Source organism: Equus asinus, chromosome 16, assembly GCF_041296235.1.
Source record: "Equus asinus isolate D_3611 breed Donkey chromosome 16, EquAss-T2T_v2, whole genome shotgun sequence".
Taxonomy (NCBI): domain Eukaryota; kingdom Metazoa; phylum Chordata; class Mammalia; order Perissodactyla; family Equidae; genus Equus; species Equus asinus.
Window position 1 is genome coordinate 30056118 of NC_091805.1, and position 27381 is coordinate 30083498.

Consider the following 27381-nt stretch of genomic DNA (forward strand, 5'->3'; position numbering starts at 1 on the left):
AAAATGTTCAGAATGGGATAGTGGTGATAGTTGTACAGCCATGAATATACCAAAAGCCATTGAACTGTGCACTTCAAAGGGTGAATTGTGTGGCATATGAATTATATCTCTATAGTACCATTAAAACTTGTATTCACACACACAGGTTCAGGGGTCCCTTATTAGCCGGCTTTGAGCATGCAGAAGGACCCAGCCCAGGAGGATCCACTCCACAGAGGACGAGAAGCAGCCTGCTTTATTGCTGTTGGAAAGTGTGACAACACCAGTGTGGGGCACCAAGGAAGAACAGTCTCCCCTACTGGTCCTTACAGGCTTCCGGAGTGGGTTGATCCTGGGTTATGAACTAGATGGCCTCTTGACCCTGGTTTCAGTAATAGCATGAAAGGAAACCCAAGAGGAACATAAAGGAAAATTCATTTTCATTTTCGCCCACCTGATTCCCCTCCAGGCTGACTAGCCCTCTTCTCAGGCCTTCTCACGCTTGTTTCCTGCCTGCTTTTCTGGAAGACAGCGAGATGCAGGCCCAGATGCTTCACACTGGGGGAGTAGAAAGAGAGAGAAGGAGAGGCTGTCGGTCAGCAGGGCCGCCATGGCAGCCTCCTCGCCCCCTGAGAAAGCAGAAAATACCCAGCCAGGAGGCCGAAAGCAGGCTTCTCCAGGCTGTCGGTGAAGATAAGATTCTGTCTCACAGACTTTCAGGATGGGGCTCTGTGTGATCAGTGGGGCTATTGAGCAACACCCAGCATCAGGTTACAGCCAAGCAAGAGGAAGATGTTGGCATAGAAGCTCCCTTGCCTGATTTTGAAATCTTTAGGCTGTTCAGACTGCTGCTCTTGTCAGAAATGGACATCTGCCTGGCCCACGCATCTCCAGTTATCCTTTCAGACACAGGATCCTGTGCCCATTTGGCAAAGGCACAGACCTCAGGAGAAGCCTGTGGGCCCAATGAGTTTACAGAACAACTGGATCCGCAGAAAGGCCCCCCAGTCTGCTGTTGACAGGGGAAATCTCCATTTATGGAAGCGTAGCCATGGGTGGGCCAAATCCCAAGAGGCTCTGAGGACTCTCCTGGGGCAGCAGCAGGCCTTACAATCACCCTCTCTCCTCGCTCCCATTGTTTCCAATTCCTCGCCCCACTCAGAGGAAAAGCGGCCACAGGCCACAGCCCTGCCTGGCAGCTCCAAGGGAATAGGTAAACAGAGAGAAGACAAACATCAACAAGAAAGAGTGTAACTTACAAAGCACATGTTTCCAGGGAGAAGAATCCAGAGAAAACATTAAATGGTTGTCTGGAGCCCCCACCCAAGATGATAAAGAAGTGTCCTTGTTAACCCTGGGGAAGCTGACACTCCACCCCCTTGATCTTCTTGTTCCAGCCCTGTGACCCCAGGAACCGTCTGCTGCAACTAGCACCCAGGAGCTCGTCTCTCTATTTCTCACCCCAGCGTCTCTCCTCTGGCCCCTTCATCTCACCTTCTTCCTTCCCACCCAGCACCCAGACCCTGCACTCAGGCAGGTGGGAGTTGGAGTCCTTGCTGGGTGACCGTGGGTGAGTCTCTTGACCACTGTGCTGTCCATGTGTGTCCTGCATGTCTGGGGAGTAATAACAGTGCTGGCCTCCTGGGGCTGTGGGGAGCGTTAAATGACAAAATGTGTGTGCTCTGCCCAGAGTAAGTGCAGGAAATTTTTTTATTATTATTCTCTTTTCTCTCTCCTCTTCCTCTCTTTTTTTTCTTTCCACAATCTTTCCTTCTTTTTCCTAAAGTTAAACCTTTCCAGGCTCAAACCTCCATCTCAGCTTCTGTTGTAAGCTGGGTGTGTCCCATTCACAGCAGTTTTGAGGTGCCGTGCGACACACTTCTGCAGCCCGGTGAGGCAGCTGACCCACACCGGCTTCCTAGCTCTGCTGATCTCTGGAGCAGCCTGCACTGCTCTCTCGGGCCCTGCCTCATGCACAGGAAAGGGGTCCTGGCAAAGTTCAGCTCATTGTCACTGGCAGCCCCATGCTGTGACTTGCAGTAACTCCTGCATTAGATGACGTTCACCGTGTCAGATACGGAAACAAGCGGCTCCTTTAGCTGCTGCCTTTGGAGGCCTGAGCATCCTTCCTTTTTGACTTCTTCAGGCTCCTGGTGCAACAACATTGTGCCCACATCCTGTGACTGCCGTCTGGACCCATTTTGGTCCCACCGAAGTACCCAAGCAAGCATGAAGGGATTGAGGGGAGGAGGGCCTTAGGTCAACTCTAGAACTTCATAAATAAGAATCCAATCCCTCACTTTGGGGGCCATACCACAGTGTAACAGTCAGGCCTTGTAAATCCCCTCCAGTGCGAAGCAGTGTCCCAGGGAAGCGGGTGGTCATCCCCTCCCAGGTGCTGCAAGAAAGCATTGGCTCTGTAAGCGAACACTCGCCCGGCAGGTTTTATGCACCGAGAATGCTGCCTTCACCTTGAGGTCTCCTGACCACATGGCAATCTCCGGCCAGCTGGTGGGAGGCAGCCTGCCCCACTTTGGCTCCACTCCTATAGCAAGGGCCTCAGTGTTGATGGAGGTCACCAGAATTAGTCAGGGTTCTCCAGAGAAAAAGAACCAATAGGATGGATGGATGGATGGATAGATAGACAGATAGACAGATAGGTAGATAGATAGTATAGGGGAGGAAAAATAAGTTTCCTTCGATCCTTCTAAATTCTCAGCTGGAGTCCTGTAATAAAAGACAGATTAATAAGAGAAAAACGAACAAAAGTTTATTTATATATATATCTCATATATACATGGGAGATACCCAGAGAAAAATAAGTCACTCTCAGAGAAATGGTTTAGAATTCGGGCTTAAATACCGTCTTCAGCTAAATCAAAGAAAGAAGAGTGTGGGAGGCCAGTTATGGGGGTGACCAGGAAAAGTACAGTAACCAGAAGTAGGGTTCTTCCACAGACTTCAGTTGCTGCCCTCTCACTTGATGACAGTCTCCAGCAATTTAGCCATCACTCCTTCAGGTGCAGAGAAGCTGACACCCTCACAAAGGGAGAGTTCCTTTTTAAATGTAAGTTTCCCTTACAGAAGAGTAACTTCTACTCTGTTTTCAGAGCTTGTCTTGTGTCTGCTGTTTCTCAAAATAACCCTTGTCAAAGAGGCATACTTTGGGTGGCATGTTCTGGTCTCCTACGATAGGTAGAGATTTATTATAAGGAGGTGGCTCATGAGATTATGGAGGCTGACAAGTCTCAAGATCTGCAGGCTGAGTTGGCAAGCAGGAGACACAGAAGACCCAGGGGTGTGGTTCCAGTCAGAAGACCGGTATGCTCAAGACCCAAGGAGAACCAATGTTTCAAGTCTATAGTCAAGAAAAAAGCTGATGGCCCAGTTTGGAGGCAGTTAGGCCAGAAAGGATTTTCTCTCATTTGGGGGAAAGTCAGCCTTTTCATTCTGTTCAGGTCTTCAACTGATTGGATGAGGCCCACTCATGTTAGGGAGGGCAGTCTGCTTTACTCAGTCTACAGATTCAAATGTCAGTCTCATCCAAAACGTTCTCACAGAAACACCTGGAAAATATTTGACCAAATTTCTGGGCACCCCTTTGTCCAGTCAAGTTGACACATAAAATTAACGTCACATACCCTTTTCCTGAGCTTCTAGAGCATATTTCTCTAAAAAGCGTGCTGCATGGGCCTGGTCTTGAGAAATACTCCACCAAAAAAGAGAAGGAAAGAGTGGGGGGTGGGGGAGAGAGAGAGAGAGAGAGAAAGGGACTCTCAGTGGTCAAATTCATTTAGAAAATATGGTAAAATATATTCCCCTCTACCCGCCCCCCCCCCCCCCCCGCCACCTCTTGGAGAGCCTTAGAGTGTACTAGCAGATAAAGAGAATTGAGAAGTTAGGGCAACTGTTTAACAGTGCCTGACCCAGTAGCTCCCAGAACAATGGAACACAGTTTGGGAAACACTGCTCCAAGAATGGTTTTGAGACCTGGCTGGACATCCACATCACATGGGAAGCTTTTTAAATGCTAGCTCCCACACTCTGACTGGAGTGGGCTGGAAATCCATGTTCTTGAAAGCTCCCTGGCCCCTTCTTCTGTGTCCTATGTGTGGGCTGAGGCTGGGAATCACTGCCATTCACCTAGGCATGTCCAGGGAAGGCGGGCCACTGCCAGTGAGACAGAACTCCCCTCTCCTTGGCCTGCCTCCCTGCTTTGGTAAAGGCTGCATCAAGGATGCCCCTTCTTGGAGTCATCGCCTGTTTTCCTCCTAAGGCAATCTGAGAGGGCTCTTTGCTTGCTTTTAGAACTTGTTCTAAGCCACAGGGAAGCAGCAGGATTGAGAAGAGCAATACATAAAAAGGCCAGGGCACATATCCAAGGTGTCACACCCAGTGACGGGTCTAAGTCCTCCCCTGACCCTCCAGGTCCTGCCCAGCCCCTCAAGCCCCTTTCTGTCCTGGGCACCAAAGTGCATTTCATTGTCTCACACACTAGATTGTTTGACACCTCTGCACCGCCCTCACTATTCCCTGTGCTGCTCTTCTGCTTAACACCCACCTTTCTTTACCTGGATAACTCTCTCTCCAAAATGCTGCCCAGGCATTGCCTTCAGGAAATTTTCCCGAATACCAAGTTGGGCCCCGTGCTCCTCCTCTGTGCTCCCATAATACCACTGCAAAATTCCATCTTAGCATTTATTGCATATGTGATGAAATGATGTGTTTGTGAGTCCATACCTTTCCCAACCCCAACCCCAGCCCCAGCCCCAATCCCACCGACCTCTACTTAAAAATTGAGTGTGTGTGTATGCAAAATCTGAGGTCTCATTTCATGAACATTTTGGCTAAAAACTGGTGTCATTTCTTAGTCTAAACTGCTCACCTCTCCCTAATCCTAAGTGGCACTTGCTGAACTCCCACAAATTCATGATTTCTGAACAACTCACTGTCCTCTCCTCCCTTTCGTGAGGCATTAAAACACCTCCACTAGGCCTTAAGTTCTTTAAGATCAGAGAGTGTGTTTGATTCATCTTTGAACCCCCAGAACCTAAATATTACAGGCTTCCAATAAATGTCGGTGGAAATGTACTGAACTGTTGATAAACTCTTGGGAAACAGATTTTTTTATGCAATTTGTTTATGTGATCTTCATGGTTTCGTATCCAGAATCCTAAGACGATGAGTTTCTTTCTTTTCCAGACTTCCATATTAAGGACTCAGAGATCTCTAACCCTTCACAAGGGGGAGGAAAGGACAGCAAGTTGTCTGGAAATCATGAATTTGCAGGAGCTCAGCAAGTGCCACTTAGGAATTAAGGACAGGCAGGGCAGTTGGATTAAGAAATGACGCTAGTTTTTACCCAAAATCTCCATGAAATGAGACTTTATATTTTGCCAAAATAAATAAATAAATGAAATTTTTTAAAAATTTAAAGAAGAAAAGCTTTCCCCTGTGAATTAAATCTATTTTCTTTGCTTGCTTAATGCTCTTGTTTTTATGTGGAACATGGATATTGGAAACATGATCAATTGCATCAGTCAGGGCCCAACAGGAGACCAACAGCACTTGTGAGAAGATTAACTGAGGACAGGTTAGTGGAGAGACCATTTATAAAGGAGAGATGGGGCTAAGGGAAACCAGGAAGGGATGGCGAGGCACCCAGACACTAGCAACCCTGGGAAGCATTACACTCCTAGGCCGGATAGGATAACCAGAATCTGGGAAGAACAGATTGGGGGGGGGGGGGAGCGGGGAGGGGTGTGGCTCAACAGGGGCTGCGCCTCAGGTAGAAGAATGCAGCCACACATAGCCTGTGGCCCAGAAGGGAGCTGGGAGGATAAAGACCTGACCTCAGACTCCTCCAGCCTTCCAGTCTCTTGTGGGGACTTCTTGGCAAACCCAACCAGAGGTCAGAGGACAAAGGAGACTGTGGATGCAAATCCTCAGCTTCCTGGGGCACAGAGCATGGTGGAAAGGGAGGAAAATCCATCTGAAGGGGCAACTGAAGAATATCCAGTGCATCAGTTGTTGATTTAAAAATAAAGTCACATTCTTTTATTTAATGTCTAAATCACAGCAACTCTGAGCCCCTTCTGCCCCCAAGTTAGTCTTTTCTCCCCACCCCCTGAAGAGGGTACCTGTGCCCAACTTCTACTAGTAGTGCACAAGTTCCAAGCCCTTGCCTGCCATTGGCTTTTGGCAGGATCTGTGATATTAACTTATATCTGTTCTTTTTAATTCCTAGGTCACATGAGTTAAGAGAGGATAACTTTAGAGATGCTGGGAACTTCCTCGCCTGATCTACCAAAGTCACAGGTCTGGCTGTCTTCTAAAGTAAAACTACCTCCCATCCCTCTCCCAGGTCATGAGTATAATATACTAGATTTCTGGAGCTCTTTTGAAAAAAGAGCTGCTTCTGGGTTATTACACTGGACATTAAATTAGGAAACATTTCTTTATCAGAGGATGACGATGTATCAGATGTCTAGGTTCTATGTGAATTAAATATAAGGGAGATAAGGAGGTGTGTAAGTAAACCAAAAAATTGATTCTAAGTCGTGGGGAAATTTTTTACTTTCAAAATTTCAAAATTTGACTGTTTTGGAGACAGTTTGGGTCATTTCTTAATCCGAATGGCATTGCCTATACTTAAATAGAAATGGTTTTGTGATTGTGTAAACTTTAGATCCGGATTATCCACTAATCATCTATTATTACTAATCCTGGCTTGGACTAAAATATCACATGCTATTGTAATGAACTTGTGAAATTTACTGGCAACTTCCAGGCACCGCCAGAGTAGGGTAAATACACGCCTGGAAACACTTGTTATGCCAAAAATTATAATTCTTATAGGCTTATTACCAACACTTCAAGCCTAGAGCCCAGAATCCTGATTTTAAGAATTCTGGTTGTATAGTCACTGGTGACAATTCTCAGAACTACTTTGGCTGACTTGGGAGTGTGTGTCAATCAACTTCCACCTCTTTTGCCTCCAAAAGGGTGTGGTAAAATTCTGTTTAATCAGTATTCATAGGCAAAATGCCTTTTAGAGTGTTTTCCCCAGAATAGAGGGAGGTGGCGAGGAGATCCTGGGTACTTCTGACATCACCTAGTGCTGGTCAGAAACTCTTTGGGTGTGAAACATTGGGGGATTGTTTCAGAATGTTTTTGGTTACGAGTAACTGAAAATCTCAAGTCAAAAAGCCTTACACAACAAGGAAAATTTTACATAGCAAAAAGTCCTGCCATGCATGGTTCCCAGGTCGGCAACATCATCAAGAACCCAGCTTCTCTCCATTTACCTGCTGTATCATCCTTAGTGCAAATCTACTGGAGCGTCCTCAGGCTATTAACTCATGGTTATTGAATGACAGCCACTGCTGTAAGTGTCACATGAACACACAAAAATGTCAAATAAAAGATATGACCTTGTGTCTCTTTTTAGGCAGGAACGAATCTTTCTCAGAACCCTCCAGAAGACTCCTCTCCACTCCTATTGGCCAGAATTGCATTACATGTTCAGGCTGAATCTATTACTAGCAAGAGGAAGAGTTGCTCACATTGGCTTAACGTCATCAAGACCCACGCTCTGGAAGCTGGGGTTGGTCCCATCTCTCCTGGATGCACAGGGGCCTCTCTGAGGAGGAGATAGTGACTGGAATTGAGGTTTGGTTAGGAAGGAATGTGGGCTCCTTGCCCCTGGGGGAGGCAACCTAACAGTGCCTGCTGTAGGAACCTACCCACATACTTGAGAAAGTCTGGCAAGCTTGGAGACCCTGGTAGGACAGAAGATGATGGACAAACCAATAAGCTCAGGGCAGGATGTCTTTTCAAGGATGCTGACTTCTGGTCCTCATTGTCCACACAGGTGAGGGGAGCTCTGTTCTAGGAAACCGGATGGAGAACGGACAAAGGCTAACCTAGTGAATGTCCTTTCAGTATACACTTGCAAATGTAAAATAATTTTATATTTTTATCTGTATAAATATCAAAGTATAGATCTAGAATGGAGTTAAAAGATGGAGGAGATTGAATTCTCAATGTCAAGCACTCAGGTACTCTCTAGCTGTGCTTTACACTTTCCCGGGTTTCTCGGGAGTGGTCTTCTAGATACTGACTCATTAGACAACTATGTGTCAGAACACTTTTACCAGTTCTTAATCAGGAACATGTGGTCCCTGTACCCATAAGGAGGCCAAGAGCTTTCAAGTGAAGTTTTCACATCATCATAAACTGTCTACAGGTGAAAGGATGTATTTACCTTTCTGGGTCACACCCGGTCCTGGCTGGAAGACTGTTATTTCATGAAGTCTAGACATATTATTCTCCCCAAGCACACACCTGCACACCGTGTGACTCAACCACCACAGAGCCAGCACACAGCCACCTGGCCTCTCACACCACCCCGCTCTTTGAGTGACTCACAACCTCTTTTTACCCATTCTTGTCCCTTCTATCACCTGAGACAGGACTTCTGGACCTTATGTTGAAGTTTTAGGAGTGAGTTTTTATAATATTTAGGTACAAGCTAGTAATTTGCCAGGAATACAGCTTACTGAGACAAATGAGTGATCTCTCCAGTCAAATTGCCAGTCCTTTCCTTAGTAAAGGCAGCATTTCCTCATCCCAGGGGCTACTGGATGGGCTCAAGGGGACAGATAGCAAATTCTACCTCAAAAGGGTGAAAAATGAAACATCTTAGCTGCATCCAAAGTCACCAGTGGGGGACATGATTGTTAATTGGAGGCCCTACTGATGTCATTTGTTAAACAGATAAACGTGTCCACCAATAGTAAGTGACCCGTCCACTGGTAGGTAAGACAAGGTCTGTTGGGTCAAAATCCTACTTGTGGCAGGCTACTCTTCCTTCAAGGCCCTGACGGTCCTATCCTTCTACAAAAATTTCTTCCTGGGGCCCGACCGGGGGCATAATGGTCAAGTTTGCATCCACTGCTTTGGCAGCCCAGGGTTCGCAGGTTCAGATTCTGGGCGCAGACCTATACACTGCTCATCAAGCTATGCTGTGGCAGCATCCCACATACAAAATAGGGGAGGATTGGCACAGATGTTAGCTCAGCGATAATCTTCCTCAAGCAAAAAGAGGAAGATTGGGAACAGATGTTATCTCAGGGCCAATCTTCCTCACCAAAAAAACCCCAGAAAAATATCCCACAAAATTTCTTCCTACTCTCTCAGGGAGGCAGCACCATATAGAAGTCAAGGGCTCTAAGCTAGAGTTTCTGTGTTCAGATCCTGGTTCTGCCACTTACCTGCTGTGGGATCTTAGGCAAGTTATTTCATGTCTCCATGCACATGTCCTCATCTCCAAAATGATATAATAAGAGTGTCTAGTTCATATGCATGTTATGACTGTTCCGTGTAAAGTAATTGGTATACAGCAAGTGCTCAATAAATGTTAGCTATTATTATTTTTTAAATGTTTATGCCCTTTAATTCAGAAATTCTGCTTCTAGGAATTCATTCTAAGAAAGTGCTCATGGATTTATATAAAAATCCATTCCTTCAGCATTTTTTATAATGTAAAAAACTATGTACAGTCTAAGTATCTGAGAATAGGAAATTGGTTGAATAAATTATAATTTATCCATAAAGTGAAACACTATTCAATAATTAGATATTAACATATCTCTAGATATGACATGGAATGATGTTCAGGAAATATGCTTAATAAGTGATAGAAATAAACTAAGATGCAGAGTAAGTACAGTGTTTATAAAAAGTGTGAGCATCTATGTATGCAAGAAAAAGGGTATACCAAGATATTAATAGTGATTAGGATTTTAGGCTATTTTTTTCTTATCCATACTTTTAATTTTCCTATATTTATAAATAATCCATGTAAAAATTCAAGGAATCCCAAACCATCTTCTATTATTCATGTCCTGAACTTGGGTGACTGACCTGAATCTGGGTTCCTGCTCAGGGAACTAGAGCAATGCTCTTCCAAGTGTGGGTCCCTGGTCAAGGGCAGCTCATCATTGGGTGGGCTCAGTGACCCATGAGGTGTGAGTCTAATGGAGAGAGTGAACGTCAGGCAGAGCAGCTCTTTTGGGATCTAGACAAGGGAGTGGGGATGGGGTGGGCAGCCTGGCAGGCGAGGAGAACAAATCAGGACCCCGGAGATGAGCCAGAGACACTACAAGAGAGGGAAACTGTGGGGGAAAAAGAAAGGGGGAGGTTCGTAGTGTTGCCTTTGGCTCCTGATGGCTTGCTGGTTCTTGGACCAATTTTAGTCCACAGGTGTCCTTAAGATCCACTCCAGTTTCTGAGAGTGTTTCGGAGTGAGTCTCTCCATCTCACAGCAAAAACAACTGAGCAGCCGGTCCTCTTGGCGTTGTCTTCTCAAATGGGCTGTGGCTTTCTTTAGGGCATGCAGCATGCCTTCCACATCCTGCACAGGCAGCTACAGGCTAGGCATGTTTTAGTTGTTCATTTAATGCTTCATTCATTCACGTTGAGTGAACTCAACAAATATGTAATGTGCATTTAGGGTGGGTGAAGTATGCTTCTAAGCGCTGGGGCTACAATATTGGACAAAACAGACCAAAAAACCCTGCCCCATGGATTGGTAAAAGAGAATAAACAAAATATGTAGTGTATTTCAACCATGACAAGTGCTCATGAGAAAAATAAGTCAAGAAAGGGAATACTAAGGGGGAAGGAGGGTGGGTAGAAGGATTTGCAATGGTCGATAGCACTGTCAGAGAAGACCTCCCTAAGAAAGGGACGTTCCAGCAGAATCTTCAAGGTGAGGAGCATGCCATGTGGTTGTCTGGGGGAAGAGCATTCCAAGCAGAGAGAACAGCAAAACCAAATGCCCCGAGGCAAAGAGAGCCTGGTGTGTTGGAAAAAGAGTGGTGACACCAATGTGGCTGGAGTAGAGCAAGTGAGGGGGAAAGCAAGGTTTAGGCTCATTGCCTAAAACATGATGAGACTGAAGGACAAACGAGGTACAAGAAAAGTCAGAGGTTGTTCCTGCGAGGGACATGTTGAGGTGTAGCCTTGACCTCCAACCTATCACAGGAAAGTGAAGCCTTTGCTTTGGATCCCATCTTTGGGTAAGAGTGGAGGTCAGCTCGGGAAGGGAGGGGTCAGGTCACGGAGGTCACAGAGGGACTGTGGCTTTTACTCTGAGTGATGTGGGGAGACACAGGAAACCTTTGAGCAGAGTAGAGACATGGTGTGACTTGGGTTGTAACAGATCCGCCAGGCTACTGAGTGGAAAACAGGCTGTAGGGAGACCAGGACACAGGCTTTTGCAGCAACCAGGGCAAAGATGATGGCAATTCAGATGACAGTGGTAGGAACAATAGTGGGGAGAAGAGGCAAGGCCATGTTCCAGATGTGATTTGAAGCTGGAACCTCACAGCAGACATGATATCCTGGAGAGATATGACCCAGAACAAAGGCTCTGGCTTTCCTTTCCAGGTTTAGATTGGAGGTCAAGGCTACCCTTGAACATGTCCCTGCCAGGAATGACCACTGACCTTTCTCATGTAACATTGACCCACATCGACTTTGGACAATAGGCCATTTCCACGGATGTCCTCTTGAATCTGCCTTCATGAATCTTCTTCCTTAAACTACTCCCACCTGTTGTCCTTTCTGACTTTTCAACACCAATTTTCTGAAATAATTGAAAGAATCACATTGCCCTTTTTGAGATCTTCTTATCAAGTCTTTGGCAAGTTCAGATGAAACAGCAAAAGTCTGCCTTCAAAATTAATCCACACATTTTCTTTGAAGGTGAAAAACAGTTTCCCCATAGCCTTGGAAGGGAGCAGGCAGGGAGGAAGGGAAGGGAAACGGTAAGGAACGCTCGAGTGCAGAGCTCCTGGTATAAAGCTGCCCTTGGGTTGAAAGCTGGCAAGAAACTCAGGAGCGTGATTACGGTTCCTTTCTATGTCATGAGTCACTGCTGAGGAACATCAGACAGCATCTTGCAGCCTCCAAGACTTAACATACTTCCAAATATAGTTAATAAATTACTAGGAAGAATCTTATCCCTTTGATAAACATCTCACTGAGGCTGAATAACCTTATTTCTGTGAAATCAGTGACCAGCCCTTCTCCCCCAATTCCACGCCCCACCAACTGAACGCTACTGATCAAAGGGAGACCAGATAACTTTGAAGTATATGTTGTTCCCGTCTTTCTAGCTATTACCAAAGATTTTTGAGTATGATTTAATGACAGGGAGAAAATTACGCTCAAAAGCATGCCAGGAATGGGCTGTTGTATTTCTGAGTCAACCAGAACTAGAGTTAATGATTGCTAGTACATGTGGTTTAATTGCTCAAGGTCCCTTTCAAGGAGCTGTCCTAGATGCTGACAGGCTCTGTTGGAATTATCAGAATTTTCTTCAGGCTCAGTCATGTTAGCCCACCTTGTATAGGAGTCAGATAAAATGTCAAAGGTCTGACTGCCCAAACTCCAAGTCACGTATTTTCTTCCCTGCCTGTGCTTACTAATTTTTCCTAAATCCATTGTCTTTGGGTCAAAAGATCTGGTTTTGAAATTTACTTCACCACTTACTAGTTGTATGGTCTTTAACAACAGGCTTAACACCATGCAACAAATATTTATTGAACACCTACTGTGTTCCAGGTACTGTAAGCGTTGAAGAGTATACAGTTCTTTGAGGTCTGATTTTCTCCCTCCCTTGAGAGTAAACTTAGTAGAGAGTAGGATTAGTAAAAGGATTAAGTGAGATGTTTGCTGAACAGCAAGCACATAGTGGGTAGACAGCAAATGATATCCAATATTGTAAGTTTAAGAAAATATTCAGATTTTAAAAGGGGGTAAGGGGTATTTTCTCAACCTGCTATCCCTTGAACTAACAGATAAGAAAACCTGATCCTATTTGAGAAGGTAAACAAAAATTGGCCCCAGAACTTCACTCTCTTTTGAAATGATCTCCCACTGCCCATGCCTATGTTCCTGCGACAATTGATTTTATGCGTCAACTTGACTGGCCCACTGAGTTCCCAGATATTTGGTCAAACATTATTCTGGGTGTTTCTGCGAGTGTGTTGTTGGATGAGATTAACATTTAAGTCAGTAGACTGAGTCAAAAAAATCGTCCTCCCTAGTAAGGGTGGGCCTCATCCAATTAATTGAAGCTCCAAATAGAATAAAAAGGCTGACCCTCCTCTAAATAAGAGAAAATTCTTTCCTTCCTAACTGACTTCAGAATAGAACATCGGCTTTTTTCCTGCCTTCATACTTGAACTGCAACATCAGCTCTTCCAGGGTCTGGAGCCTGCTGGCCTTTGGATATGAATTACACTATCAGTTTTCCTGGTTCATACATACATTTTTTTATTTATATATCCATCCTATAGGTTCTGTTTCTCCGGAGGAGCCTGACTAATACATTTCCAACCTCAATTTGTTTTCTACCATTCCCATAATCTGCCCTGGACTCCAGCTGGCCTGACCCATAAAGCTCCTTGCCCTGCCATGCCCACGTGTGTCTGTCTGCCTTTGCACAGACTTTGCCTTTGCCCCAAAAACCCTCCTCCACTCTAATCTTCAGGGCCAACTCATGCTTGCTCATCAAAACTCAAGTTTAGTATCATTTAACTCAGAAAGTGATGCTTTTGATTTGGGACCTTCTCCCACAGCACCCAACGCTTACTTCATTCCAGCACCTATAACCTGTCACAGATCATAACTGTGCCTTCATCTGGCTCTAACAGTAGAATGTGAACCCTTTGATGGTAAGGGTGGTGTCTTACTATTCATGATCCCTAGCACGATGCTAGTTACATAGGAGGGAGCCGGTAAATGTTTGCTGCATGAATAAAGGAATAAATGAGCAAATGAATGAAAGAATCTCTTTCTCTATATGACATATAAAACAAAAATGTTAAAAGAAAACTCATTCTAGGATCATTTGGACCAAATCAGTGAATTCATGAGGTCATTGACCAATGGTTTCAAAACCCTATTCAATGAAGGCTTCAATAAAACCAGTACAGGGTTTGGAGTAAAAGTAGAAAAGAGGATTATCTCTTTCAGAAGCCAAGAAAGCATCTAACATATGGGTATATTTCCATTAGCTCCGACTGAAGACAAAACACCTGCTAAAACCAACACTACCATTAAACCTAAGGGGCAAAGGTTTTGAGGGCCTCGTGGCTCAGCTCTTCTAGGCAAGTCTGATCTGGTGGGATGGACTGCCTGTGACTCAAGGCTGGGTTGAGCTTTGGAATTTAGTTTGTAGATTTCATTCCCCAATTTGAGTTAAGTGCCTCCTCAGGATTTTTGAAATTTAAAAGAATTACTACGGCTAACTTTCATGAATGGAGGGGGTTTGTAAGTCACAATAAAAGAACGTAATGCATGGGGCCAGCCCCATGGTGTAGTGGTTGGGTTCACAGGCTCTGCTTCTGCAGCCTGGGGTTCACAGTTTCAAAACCCAGGTGTGGACCTACACACCACTCATTAAGCCATGCTGTGGTGGCATCCCACATACAAAAGTTGGAAGAAGATTGGCACAGATGTTAGCTCAGTGACCGTCTTCCTCAAGCAAAAGGAGGAAGGTTGGCAATAGATGTTACTCAGGGCCAACCTTCCTCACCAAAAAAAAAAAGAATGTAATGCAACTTCAGATCTACACTGAAGATGAGATTTCTTCATACTAGATGCTTACTACCACGGCCAGCTCACTTCTAAAAGCCCCTTTACAATTCGAGATGAAAACTCCATCCTCACACAGAGGCAGCCCTATGTATGGAGGGCAGAAGGCAAGGCTCACAGAGTGATTCTATGAGTGTCTGTTAATCAAATCTCCCACAGGCCACACTGTTCTTTGTCCTGAAGTCCAAAGGGACATGTTAGCAGATCCAGGTTATCTGTGACCCCCTTGAACTGAGATTTAGAGGGCAGCTACAGCAGCTACTCACCTCAAAGGCGCCACAAATGGCACCATCAACCACCATTTCCTATTGGTTCCTAGGATGGTTCAGAGAATGAGAAGCCAAAAAAGAAGAGATAACAGAAGTTGCAAAGTTGAGAGTCAGGGGCAGATATACTTGCTGATGGGTCTGGGGCTTCTGGGGCATAGAAAAGACGCTTTAGCTATCCTGGGCAGGTCAGGCTGAGCTAAGAAAGAGCCTGGGATAGAGAGACCATCTTCTTATTCTAGATGCCTGGAATCCCCATTTCTCATCCTTCTCTCTGGTAAGTAACCCAGAGAGGTTTTCCTGGAGAGGAGGAGTCTCTATCTGACACCCAAGGGTCAGCGTTGGACAGGCAGTGTGAGAGGGCGTTAGTGTGCTACGCACACCAGATGAATGGAGAACTAGAAGGGACAGGAGTGCACATGGAGTGTAAGAAGGTGAGTCTGGCACATGATGGAGATAAAGCACCTACTTCATTTGGTTTGAAAAGTCTCATGCTGCCAAGATCTGGGTCTCAGTGATAAAAGTCTCTTGGCTACTCCCATGAGTCGGGTCACTTTTGAGGTCGTTAAAACAGTATTGCTATAGCACTGCTTTAAGAGCTATTAAGTTGTGTGTGGCATGGTATAGACCACAGAAACAACAAAAATTTACTACACTAATTAACTAAATTTTGCCTGTAAATTTCCTTCCAATCAAGATAGCCTTAGCTTTTAAAAAATGTGTTTTTGCCCCTTGCTTTATAGAAAGCGGATAAAGCTATCTTACTTTCTAGATTAAATAAATCTGTCCAGAGCCCAGCATGTGTCAGGGAGAACAGCTTCCCTTTGTTTTAGCCTCTTTAAACATATCCACCTGTAACAAATGTGTCCACTAAGCACTGCATACAGTATAGTATTTCAGTAGATTCTAGCCACGGGTTGCCCAACACTGTATCAGAAAAGTAAATAGCACTCTGATTAAAAAACTCCAAGTAGTTTGGGTAAGCAGAGATTTAGCTGTACAGCCTCCCTTTGCTCACACAGCATTACTTAAACATCTCCATAGACGACTCTGGGGTCTGCACGTCCAGCCCCGGTCTCGGTCTCCTGTGGTATTAAGGACACAGTTCTCCTTGCACTGCCCAGACTTGTTACCACCGGGAACAAAAGCATTGTCTTGTTTTCCTTCTCTCTAATCACACCTAAATCTCACCCTGTACGACCCTGTAGAAGCTGTGTCTCAGCTCAGAGGCAAAGGAAAGAGCGATGTGCCCCACACATCTGCTGAAAACCCACCTGGATCCAAGGTGAAGGGAGACGCTCTTCAAGGTCGAGGCCAAAGGCCTCCCTCCACCCTCTCCTCAGACCCAGGGGTCAGCCTGTGTTCCCAGCCTGGCCTCAGCCAGTACTGGGAGAGGAGTTGCTTATTTCCCTGAATGGGTTTTGAGAAAGTCAGCCCCGAGGCCTGGGTGGCCCTCACCTAAGGGAACAAACAGTACCCGGAGTCATCCTTCAGTGATCCCTGCTCGCGGAGGAGGCGCACCGCAGAAAGTCCCCAGATCCGCCCTCTTTGGCTTCTCATTGTTATCTCATTATTTCCAGATGTTTTTGCTAATATAGTTGCTTGATCTAAGGTCAGAGTGAGTCTGTGTTCCCAGAGCACTCAGTGGATTTGGGGAAGTAATCAAGAAGTGAGTGGGAAACAAAATATTTGGGATCAAACACAATTTTTGCCTGGATGACTCTCACAGTCGATAATCCATCCATGATGGCATACAGATTCGAAAGGAACAAATAAGACCATCCTTATTTTCAGATGACATAAGGACATTCATAGGAAATCTCAAGGAATCTCAGAAAAACCCAGAACAAGCAAACAAAAACTCTCCTAGAGCTGGTAGTTTTTAGCTTGGTGGTGGGATACAAAATTAACATTCAAAAATCAATTGTATTTCTATGTGCTATCAATGACCATGTGGAAAACAAAATTAAAAGCACAATACCATTAGTCTCCCCACCCTGAATAAAAAATGTAGGCATAATTCTAACAAAACATGTATAGGACTTGTCTGCTGAAAACTTCAAAATGCCAATGAAAGAAATTAAGGAAGATGGAAATAAATGGAAAAACATACTGTGTTCATGGATTGGAAGGTTCAACCTAGTAAAGATGTCTATTCTCCCCAAATTCATCTATAGGTTTAACACAATTCCTATCAAAACTCCGGAAAAAAAAATTTCAGATTTAGACAAGATTGTTATAAAATTTATGTGGAAAGGCAAAGGACTTAGAATAGCTGAAACAATTTTAGAAAAGAAGAACAAAGTGGAGGAATCACTCTAGCTGATTTTAGGATTTATATTACAGCTGGAATAATCAAGACAATGTGTATCACGGAGGGCTAGATACACAGATCAGTGAAACTAAACAGAGAAGCTGGAGAGAAATCCACACAAGTATGGCCAACTGATTTTTGACAAAGGAGCACAAGCTATTCAATGGAGGAAGGATAATTTTTAAAGCAGATAGTGCTGGAACAACTGGACAGCCATAGGCAAAAAAAAAAGAACATTTATCTAAATTTGATAACTTATACAAAATTAACTCAAAGAGGATCATACATTTAAAAGTAAAACGGAAAGAAAACAGAAAATCTTCAGGACCTAGGGCAAGGTGAAGAGTTCTTACACATGACACTACAAATACAGTCCATCAAACAAAAAATTGGTAAAGTGTACGTCATCAAAATTGAAGCCTTTCATTCTGCAAAAGACCCTGTGCAGAGGATGAAAAGACATGCTTACAGACAAGCAGCGCATATTTGCAAACCACATGTGGCAAAGGACGCGTATCTAGACTATGTCAAGAACTCTCAAAACTGAATGGTACTAGGGGTTAGGGACAGGGTGTCTGACCGTAAAGGTGTAGCACAAGGGACATCTTTGCAGTGACAGAACGATTCTGTATCTTGATTGTGGGGGTTGTGACACAAATTTTGCACTTGTGATAAGATTACATGGACTCCTGTGCAAAACAGGTGAAATCTGAATAAGGTCTGTGCTTTGTACGGATGTCAGTTTCCCGGCTGTGATATTGTTCCATGGTTATGTGAGTGTTACCGTTGGGGAAATTGGGTGAAGGGTACACAAGACCTCTCTGTACTGTTTTTTGCAACTTCCTTCAAGTCTATAATTATTTCCAAATAAAAAGTCTTAAAAAATGTTTGCCCAGATGGTCCTCACCAGTTGATAATCCGCTCATGACAACTGCAGCTTGACTCTCCCACTCTAGACGGCAGATCTCTACAGGTGGGAAGTGAGCTCATGTCTCTGTGACTTCCATAAACTGACCACAGACAAACGCTCACTACGTTTTTAGATGACAGCTATCCTTGATCTTCTTGGTTCCCCCCTCCCATTGGGATCTCTCCTCCTGTGTCTTTACCTGCAGCCTGAAGGGTCCAACAGCCAGGCCCTGATGAACCCCACTTGTTCTAGATTCTTCAGATCCTGCCAGCAACAGCAGTACAGTCCAAATGAATATTCCATTCTCTATCATTCTACAGCTTTCAAGGGAATGTAAGCTCTTTGAGATGGGGTCTCCTTCTGTTGTGTGCACCCTCTATCCCCATCACCTAGGATACTGCCCGACACATCGTAGCGACTCGGAAAATCTTTACTGATGAGCAACTGACTAGCCATTAAAGAAATAAGAAAAAGAAAAAAGCGGAAACAATCTTGCATGAAAATTAAAGAACAGGTCCACAGGTGTCTCCCCAGTAAGAAGGAAGCAGCAATCTTTATGTGTGTGTCTTACACAAGGTCCACCTAAGAAACCTTCATGGGCTGTCCTCTATGCAGCAATTTCTTAGAATCTCTACAAACACTAAAAAGAAGGGTCAGTGTGCAGAGTTCTCAGTTCAGTTCTATTTAAAAGCATTAGCTGAGCCATACTGTGCGTCCGGCACTGTACCAATAAAGGGGGTTCAGAGATGAGCAAATCCTGATTCCTGCCCTGAAGAAGCTCCTGGAAGTCGGGAGAGATAGATAGGCAAGGAGATCATTTCAACAGTGAGGCTGGGTGTTAGGACGGCGAGCACAGGGGAATCCCAATCTAGCCTGGAGCTTATGGGGAAAGCTCCCCAAGCTGTCAGACAGATGAGAGTTGGGCAGGCAGACAGGCAGTAATCCCTCCTGAGAGTGTGGTCTGCGTCAGACACTGAGCTGAACACTCCATACATCATCTCCGCGAGCCTCCTACTACCCCAAAGGAAGTTTATTTTTCCGCTCACCAGAATCTGGGAGAACAGGTTGCACTAGGTGGGTAAGAGGAAGGGAAAATGTGCTCCAGGCCAAGAAGCCATCACAGGCAGAGGCAGGGAGGTGTGCTCCACCTGGCATGTCTGGGGGCCCGCCAGCACAGATCATCTGTACTACTGGGTGAAAACTTGACTGAGATTAAGGCAGGATGGGAACAGAAGTAGTTAACAGGAGCCAGGTCCTGGAAGACTTTGTTCATTCGTTATGCCAACAAATGCCAAAGGTCTTCAGACTGGGCTCCATGGAAGCCTGGACTCACAGGGCTGGGCCACAGTTGCTGCAAATGTTTGGTTCAAATTTCATTCAAAGTATTTTCAGGAGAATGTTGTAACAGATGCTGGTGGTGCCCTGCCCATACCTCTTGCTCTTTAACATTTCAGTGCACACCTGTACACTTTAAACCGCCAGCCCTCACATTTCTTTGACTGAGAGCTTTCTGTGACCGCCAGAATCCACTGTGCCTCGCCATGTGGCTGGTTGCCCATAACCCACAGCCCTCAAACAGTGCAGCTGGTTATAAAACCCCAGTTTCATTTCCCCTTGAGAGAAATAACACTGAGCCACGTGTCCTGTGCTGGCTCCCAGAGTTCCCTGGTGGAATTAAACTCTGTTTGTCCATAGTGGAACTTACTCAATGATCTTCCCTTCATTGGCTGCCTTCCCTTCCCAGGCTCACCCCTTGCCCCCAGCCCCCTCCAGGAGTTCCCTAAGAGCTCCTCCCAGATAAAAAGCTGCATTTAAATCCTATGTCAAGTTCTGTTTTGGGGGTAGCCCAACTAAGACACAGGCGCATGCACACACACACACACACACACACACACACACACACACGTGTCTGTGGGCGCGCCACGCACAGACCATCGCTGGTAGGATTCAGAGAAACTGGCAATAGTGAAGAAAAATCCTGGGGAGAAAAACACTGGTGGGGGATGAGGTGGAGGGAGATTTATTTGTCATTAAATATCCTTTTTTACCTTTTGGCTTTTGGACCATGTCCATAGATTTGCTATTTAAAAAATAAAATACTTTTTTAAAAAGCTATCCAAAATATGCACTTTAAATAGTTGAAAAAGCACCCGTAATTTTACATCAACACAACCACGTGTGCTTTCTGTCAACTTCTCACATATTGGAAACCACCAATGCGTTAATTCATGCCGCCGGGGAAATGCTCTTTGATATAGTCAGAAGAATTGATCTTTACTGCTAATTTGGTTCATGATCTTACATATTTAATGAAAGTGTCATGGATTAGAAAGACTGTAGCTCTGTATGGGTGATTTCTTACAATTCAGATCTGCGCATGTCCTCTCGCATCAGCTTGTACAAATGCTCCACTGTGGTAAAGTGATGCCATGTGCACGCCGACAAGGCCAAGGCAACCACCTTTACCCGCTTCTGCATAAAGTTAGCTGTGCAGACAGGATGCTATTACCTGAGCGCCTGTCCTAAGCCTGGGTTACTTTTGATGTGACTTTTTATGTTTAACATAAGCAATGAAAGCAGTTGGATATTGTTAATGACTTAACAGATTCAAAAATGCTCTGCATTCAAGGTCTTGGATTCATTTACTTGAGAACATCCTGAGATTGCAAGGCCAGCTGTGTAAAAATATAACATAAAGCTGTTACTAGTTTTATTGCTGATCTCTATGAATCAAACTTTCTCAACATTAGGCGATAGAAACAAATGCAGGAATAAATTGCATAGCAAGACTGATCTAAAACTGCAAGGGCATCCATGACCGTGACTGTCAAATGTTTATGCTTTTCAAAATAACCTCATTGTTCAGAGTGGTCGGCTTTATAACAAGCAATTTTTATAAATGTTTGCCTATCAAGTACATGTCTACCAATAAAATAACTTTTCATCTGTTTGGTCTGTTAGTATCCAATGTAGTATTTTATTTGAAAAACGAGTTACGTTTCCAAATGTTCAGATCGGTGATGTGGATGATGGTGATGGGTGCAGGCTCCTACGTAGACCAACGCTCTGGTCCAATGCGTGGGTTTTAGGCAGGTCACCCTACAGACATGTGGAGAGGAGATTGCAAGGAGGGAGCTCACGTCCCTCTGCATCCTGGAAAACCAGCTGGGAGGCAGCGGGAAGTCAGCCTGGAGACAAAGATTTGGCATTGAAAGCTCAATAGGAGATGGTTGATGTCTTGGGTGTAGGTGTGGGAGTCCAGGGAAAATGTGTAAAATAACAAGAGAAGTGAGTCAAGAGTGGGGCCTGAGAAGCCAAGTCAAGCCGCTCTCAACCACTCTTCCTGCAGGCCTAAGTGCCAGCTTCACAGACCAAAAACCCCTCGAGGAGGAGTCAGACTTCAGATTCAATGTCTTTGATTCCCCCCGGGGCCCAAAATAAAATTTTGCACTCACTGTAAGTGCTTTTTGGTTGACTGATTCATTCTAGAAGGCAAAGGATTGTATTACAACGAAAATCCCATTTAAACAAATTTATCAAAATTCCTGTGTTATATCCAAACTCATTTAAATGTTTCCATCTAGACAGAGATAGCAGCTGGAAACCTTTTTTTAAAATTACGATTCTTTTTAACTGGAAAAACTAGACACACACCGGGTACTTTTAAATGGCATCTTTTCTCATGAGCAAAAGAGAGAGGGAAAAAAAGAATGAGAGAGAGAAGGAGGGAGGAAGGGAGAAAAGAAAAGAAGGAAAGGAAGGAGGCAGAGAGGGAGGAAGAAAGAAAGGCACACCAGGGCCCTCAGGAGCCACATCATGTAGAGGAACTCTATGGCTGCTTCTCCATACGGCTTAGTTTCTTTCCCCACTGCTAATAGTTAATAGCCTGACTGTGAATAATTCTTTTTCTTCTCTCTCTCTGCCTGCTCCACTCCCGGCCAACCCCTTCCAGGTCTCCAAAGCAGAGTCTGGGTCTCCCTGGGTGGGGATCACCCAGGCAGCTCAAGAGAGAACCCCACCACTCATCTTCCTGGGGCCCAGCCCTTGGCAGCCACTCCCTGAAGGGTCACAGTGGGGGGATCTGGAGGAAGACCCCTCCAGGAAGGCCTCCTTTCATGGTGAGTATGTGCCTTGCCCTTCTTGTTTCTTTTCCTGGATGGGGACAGAACCACTAAAATCAGAGAAATGCCCTCTACAGAGAAGTGGGACATTTCTCTGATTTTAGTGGTTCCCTCCCGTCCTTCCCCTCCCAGGAGGGACTTCCCTGCCCACCCTCATGGTCAGTGTCCTCCCTGTGGGCTGGACGCTGACCCACATGGCCAGGCTGGGACACAATGTGGTCCCCCAGCTCCTCTCTTTGTCCCCATTTCTATCTGTGCAAACTCTGGTTGAGATGGATGTCCCAGGAAGTCTGGAATGGAAAACAAGTCACAGAAGGGCAGTGCTGTAGGGGAGGGAGGGATCGAGGGAGGGAAGCTGCCTTGGGTGAGTGGGCCCCTCTGGGCTGATGTCTGCTGCTTCACTAGCAGGAAGCTAAGGAACATAAGCTTCAGGGATCCTCGCTTGCGTTTTCCAAAATCCTGTGCCTAATTTCATATCTGTAATTTCAGATTTTTTCTTAAAGAAGGAGTCCCCAAATTATAAAGGCTCCAAGGACCCCAAAACCAAAGGCAGCCCTTGCCACGAGCTGGTTTGAGCCGCTTTCTTCCTACCATCCACCAGGATTGCTTTCTACACCTGGCCTACTAGTTTCCTAAATTACTACTTCCCTGACTCATGGACTCCAGCCACTCATCTCCTCGCTCCTTGAACACACCAAGTGGTGGTCAAGGCATTAGGGCCTTTGCATTGGCTGTTGCCCTGGCTTAGAATGCTCCTCTTCCAGAAGCTCACCTCCTTTGTGTGACTCACATGGCGCCTTCTCCATGAGCCTGCCCTGAGCTCCCTGTTTAAGGTGGAACCCACTGCTCCCTCCACTGGGCACGCACTCCTACCCTCCTGACCCTGGTAATTTTCCACATCATTTATCATCTGCTAACACACTTCATCATCCAGTTATTTATCGTTTCTTTTCTGTCTCCTCACCACTAGAGTGTAAGTTCCACAAAGGAAGGAAAATTCAAAACCTCTCTTGTTTGCTGATGTGTTCCTACTATCCAGGACATAGTGTTTAGTAGTCGCTTGGTTAATATTTGTCTCATAAACACATGAAATTGCAGGGCCTGAGACAAGGACCTGCCTGCTGTAGTCTGGGAACAGCTTTAGCCAGTGAGCATCCAAATGAGAGAAAGGAAAGCTGCTTCTCAGACGCAACTTGGCTTTACAGGCTGAGCCAGGCCCCTGGACCACAGGCGGAGGCCAAGGGCACTGGCACATCCTGTGCCTGCTTGTCTGCCTCAGGATGCATCGTTGGGCCCCTGGACAGTGCTACCACCTAAGAACTCCCAGAAACACCGAGGCTGGGATAGGAGAGGGGCTGGAGCCTGCTCAGGCCGTGTCTGTCTCGTTGGTGCTAGGGATGAGGGGACTTTTCATGTGTGGTGTCCAGTCCTAGAAAAGTGTAGCCAATTACTAATGTGGCACAGAGTAGAGACGTTTACTCAGAGCTGGTGCTAATTTCCTGCTATTGCACATCTAGCAGTCACCTGCCGGCCTGACCCGGGGATGCTGCGGTGGAGCTCCTGCGTATGAGGGCCTTGTGACATTTTAACCCAACGGGAACACATCACTGAGTGGTATTTTATCCTGGCGCCGGGAAAAGGGTGTGTGCCTATGAGGCACAGGGTGTGGGTGACACCAAGATGTCCAAGGGTCCCCTTCCTGGAACTGGCCATCCGCCGTCAGCCAGTCGGGACTCCCTCCCCCTGCGGACAACGCTGCTGACATCTCGATAACCTTGGGTTTTATATAGCAGGTTAGGGTTGCCAAAGCTTTTTGTCATACCCTCTTTTATTTCGTGGTCATCCAAACCTGTAAGAAAGACAGACCAGGAAATATCATCCCATGTTCCACAGGAAGAATGGGAGGCTGAGTGGTTAAGGGATGTGCAGGGTCACAGAGCTGGCGCACGTCAAAGCATTCACAGCTGAACTCTGTCCTGTGTGCTCCGTGACATGGGCCCTCGACACCCCAGGTTTAACACAGCAGCTTCAACTATTTCCTGGAAACCTCAAGCCCCTGAGCATGGTGACCTATCCCGGGTTGTGGTGAGGCTGGCGTGAGGGAGCGAGTCAGCCAGCAGGCAGGAGAGCCACGCCAGCCCCTAGGTGCCCACAACATGCTGGCCGGCTCTTCTCCACTCACTATCACGGATGCTATAACTCTCCTGCAGTGGTTACAGAAATAGAATAGAAACAAAAAAGCATGTTTCTTATTGAAAAATGGTCATCCACTGAGAGTCAGCAAAAATCAAAGGGACAATTACCGTGTATTTAAATCACTGTGATCAAAGGAGTGTGGCTGTCAATGGAAGTAGAATTCGCAGCTTGCTCACACACTTGCCAGATGTCATTCTTTGTGTTAAGTGCTTTACACATGTCATCTCATCTACGCCTCCTAAGCACTGTATGACATGGGAAATACTGTAATTCCCATTTAACAGATAGGGAAACTGAGGCCTAGAGAGGTGAATTCATTGCTTAAAGCCTTACGGTTGGTAAGTGGTGGAGCCCAGACTCTAACTTTGAGTCTGTGTGGCAACAGCCCATGTTCTGAAATGCTTCATCGTACTGCCCTCCGTGCGAACACCATCTAGCAGCCAGTGTGGACTCCTACAGGTGTCTGACCTCCCCTGCAGACTGTAAACGGTCTCAGAATGCGACCTGTCTCTCCCCTGCTCTGAATTCATCCTCTGTCTGTCTCTATCTCTCTCTCTCTTCCTAACCCCTCTCCCCACACTTCCCCCTCTTAGCTCGGGGCCTTCTGCTCTTACATTCTCTTTGTTGGGCTGACCTGGAAATCCAAAATTCTTCTCTCTTGATCACACAGAAAAATCCATTCATTCAACAAACGGTTTGGGGTGACTATTTGGTGCTAGGCCCTGTTCTAGACACTGGGGTGATGGCAGTGAATGAAACAGACGTGAATCCCTGACTGCATGAAGCCATTGTGCTATTGGAGAGACAAACACAAAGCAAATATCCGAGGTAAAACCCAGCAAGATAAGGCTGTGAGGGACACAGTGCGAGGGCAGGTGGAGTCGGGGATGGGGCTGCTATTTGAACTGTGGGGTTAGGGGAGGCTGCCCAGAAGAAAAGGCACCAGAGTCTGGTGAGAGGAGTCATGCCACTGTCAGGGGAAGGACATCCCCAGTGATGGGGAATGAGCTTGGCATAGAGTCACCAGATTTAGCAAAAAAAAAAAAAAAGAAGAAGAAGAAGAAAAGAAAAAATTGAACACCTTGTTAAATTTAAATTCTGGTGAACAATGAATAATTTAATTTGGGACATATTATACTAATTTGGGACATGCTTATACTAAAAAAATTACTCATTGTTTATCTGAAACTTAAATTTAACCGAGAATCCTGTATTTTCTTTGGGAACCCTAGATTTGTGTGTTTACGGAAGGAGATCAATGTGGCCACAGAGGAGGGACCAAGGAGAAGACAGAGGAAGATGAGGGAGGGACTCACAAAGGGGAGGAGGGTGGGAGACATTCGACCCCAGAGAAGCCGTCTCCATATGCTTCCATTCCTTCCAGTGGACTTTTCTCCCGACTGTCCAAGACAGAAACACATACTAAGAGCTATGAAAGAGGAGATAGGAAAGAACATGTCATGGGGGAATTAATCCAGTCTGGGTCATAATGACATTTGTGTCTGCAGCACCTCTTTTCCAAAGAAGGTAAAGCTCTGGGAAACCCCTGGCATCAACTTGATCTTGGGTCCTTTACGCAGCAGAGAAGCTGGATTCTGAGCAGACTCCCTGAAGGAGGGGCACGGAGGCATCAACCGGGAGCCCAGAGATTAAGTTGTAGAAGGTGCTGGGGCCTCCCCACCTTCTCTCATGATGGGGTAAGGTGGGAGGTGGAGTCAGAGATCGGCAAGGTCTTCTAGGCTCCGGGATTCCAGGAGGCTGTGACTAGCTTAGGGGGTCAAGCATTGCTGGGGCATTTTATTTGAGTATCTGAGCTGAACAAAACCTTGGTGACTGATCTGAGCTGTAAGTATTAAGGTTAAAACAGAAAACTCCCCTTGAGGTTAAAGTGTAAATATTCTAAGGGGCCTCAATCTGGCTGACTTTGGGATCTAGGGAAAAGCAAGATAAACCGGAGTAGACATTTCAGGGAAATTCCACTATAACCCCAAACAGCTACTTCATAGGTAAGCATTAAGTGAGGTAACGTACGTAAAGCACTGTGCTTGGTACATATGACATTAAATATTCAATGTTCCTTCTCCATTCTATTCTCCCTTCCAAGGCCTGGGACCTGGGTGGACCTCGAGGGCCTCACAAAAATAAAAACTAAAGAAACTGTAATGTTGGATCCTGGGCAGCCTTGAAGCTCAGCAGTGCACCTGGATCTCTTCCCTTTCCTGTAAATAACGACCCGGTAAGATTACAGTGCTGGCACATAGCAGCCCCCCACTATATGCTGTGAAATGCATAACACGGAAATACACAGCCTGCCTCTGAAGGTTCTCCTATACTTAGATTTCTCACATTTAAACCAACAGAAGAGGAAGTAGGACCGCCTGATGGGACTACAGAGAACGAGGAGCAAGTTGTCCCCGCCCTTCTCAGTCCAGGGATGTTGCTTCATCGCCCTCTGAAATGCAGGCCAGGGAAGCAGCCAGCGCCAGCACAGCAGCTGCCTTATAAGGACATGCACCAGGCCTGCCAGGTGTGTCATCTTGAAGCCCAAGAGGAGGCTAGTGACCGCCCCAGTGAGTCAAGGCCTGGGTGGGGGAAGCAGCCTCAGGAAGCCACATGGGTGGCAAGCGAGAGTTTTCTCACTTTCCTCCCCCCAATATGTTTCCATGTGTTTTAAATTATTATCTCACTTACCATTGCAATGGGGAAAACAGAGAAAAGGATTTTTTAATTAAAAAAAAAAGGTACTCATAAGCTATTGTTTCGGTCACAAAGGAAAGTCTCTCTCTACTTTTTTATGGTGGGGGGCAATGAAATGAAGAAATTGAACGTCTGTGGAGAAAGCCCCTTGAGAATTAACACATGGCAGCCCCCAGAAGACAGGGCAATATCCGCAGTGATGGAAAGCTGGCCTCATTGACCCAAGGG

The 27381-nt window shown here is 45.6% G+C and overlaps 1 long non-coding RNA gene across 2 annotated transcripts; it reads left to right on the forward strand.

The window, feature by feature from the left end:
• On the forward strand, positions 1-27381 carry LOC123277696 (uncharacterized). 2 transcript variants are annotated; one of them, XR_011494855.1, is made up of 5 exons: positions 1-1549; positions 6227-6297; positions 22092-22257; positions 26561-26692; positions 26817-27381. It is a non-coding gene; the product is annotated as an uncharacterized lncRNA (long non-coding RNA). The 2 variants fall into 2 exon arrangements; XR_006514863.2 differs by lacking the exons at positions 22092-22257; positions 26561-26692; positions 26817-27381 and adding an exon at positions 7430-10050 and having other exon boundaries at positions 9-1549.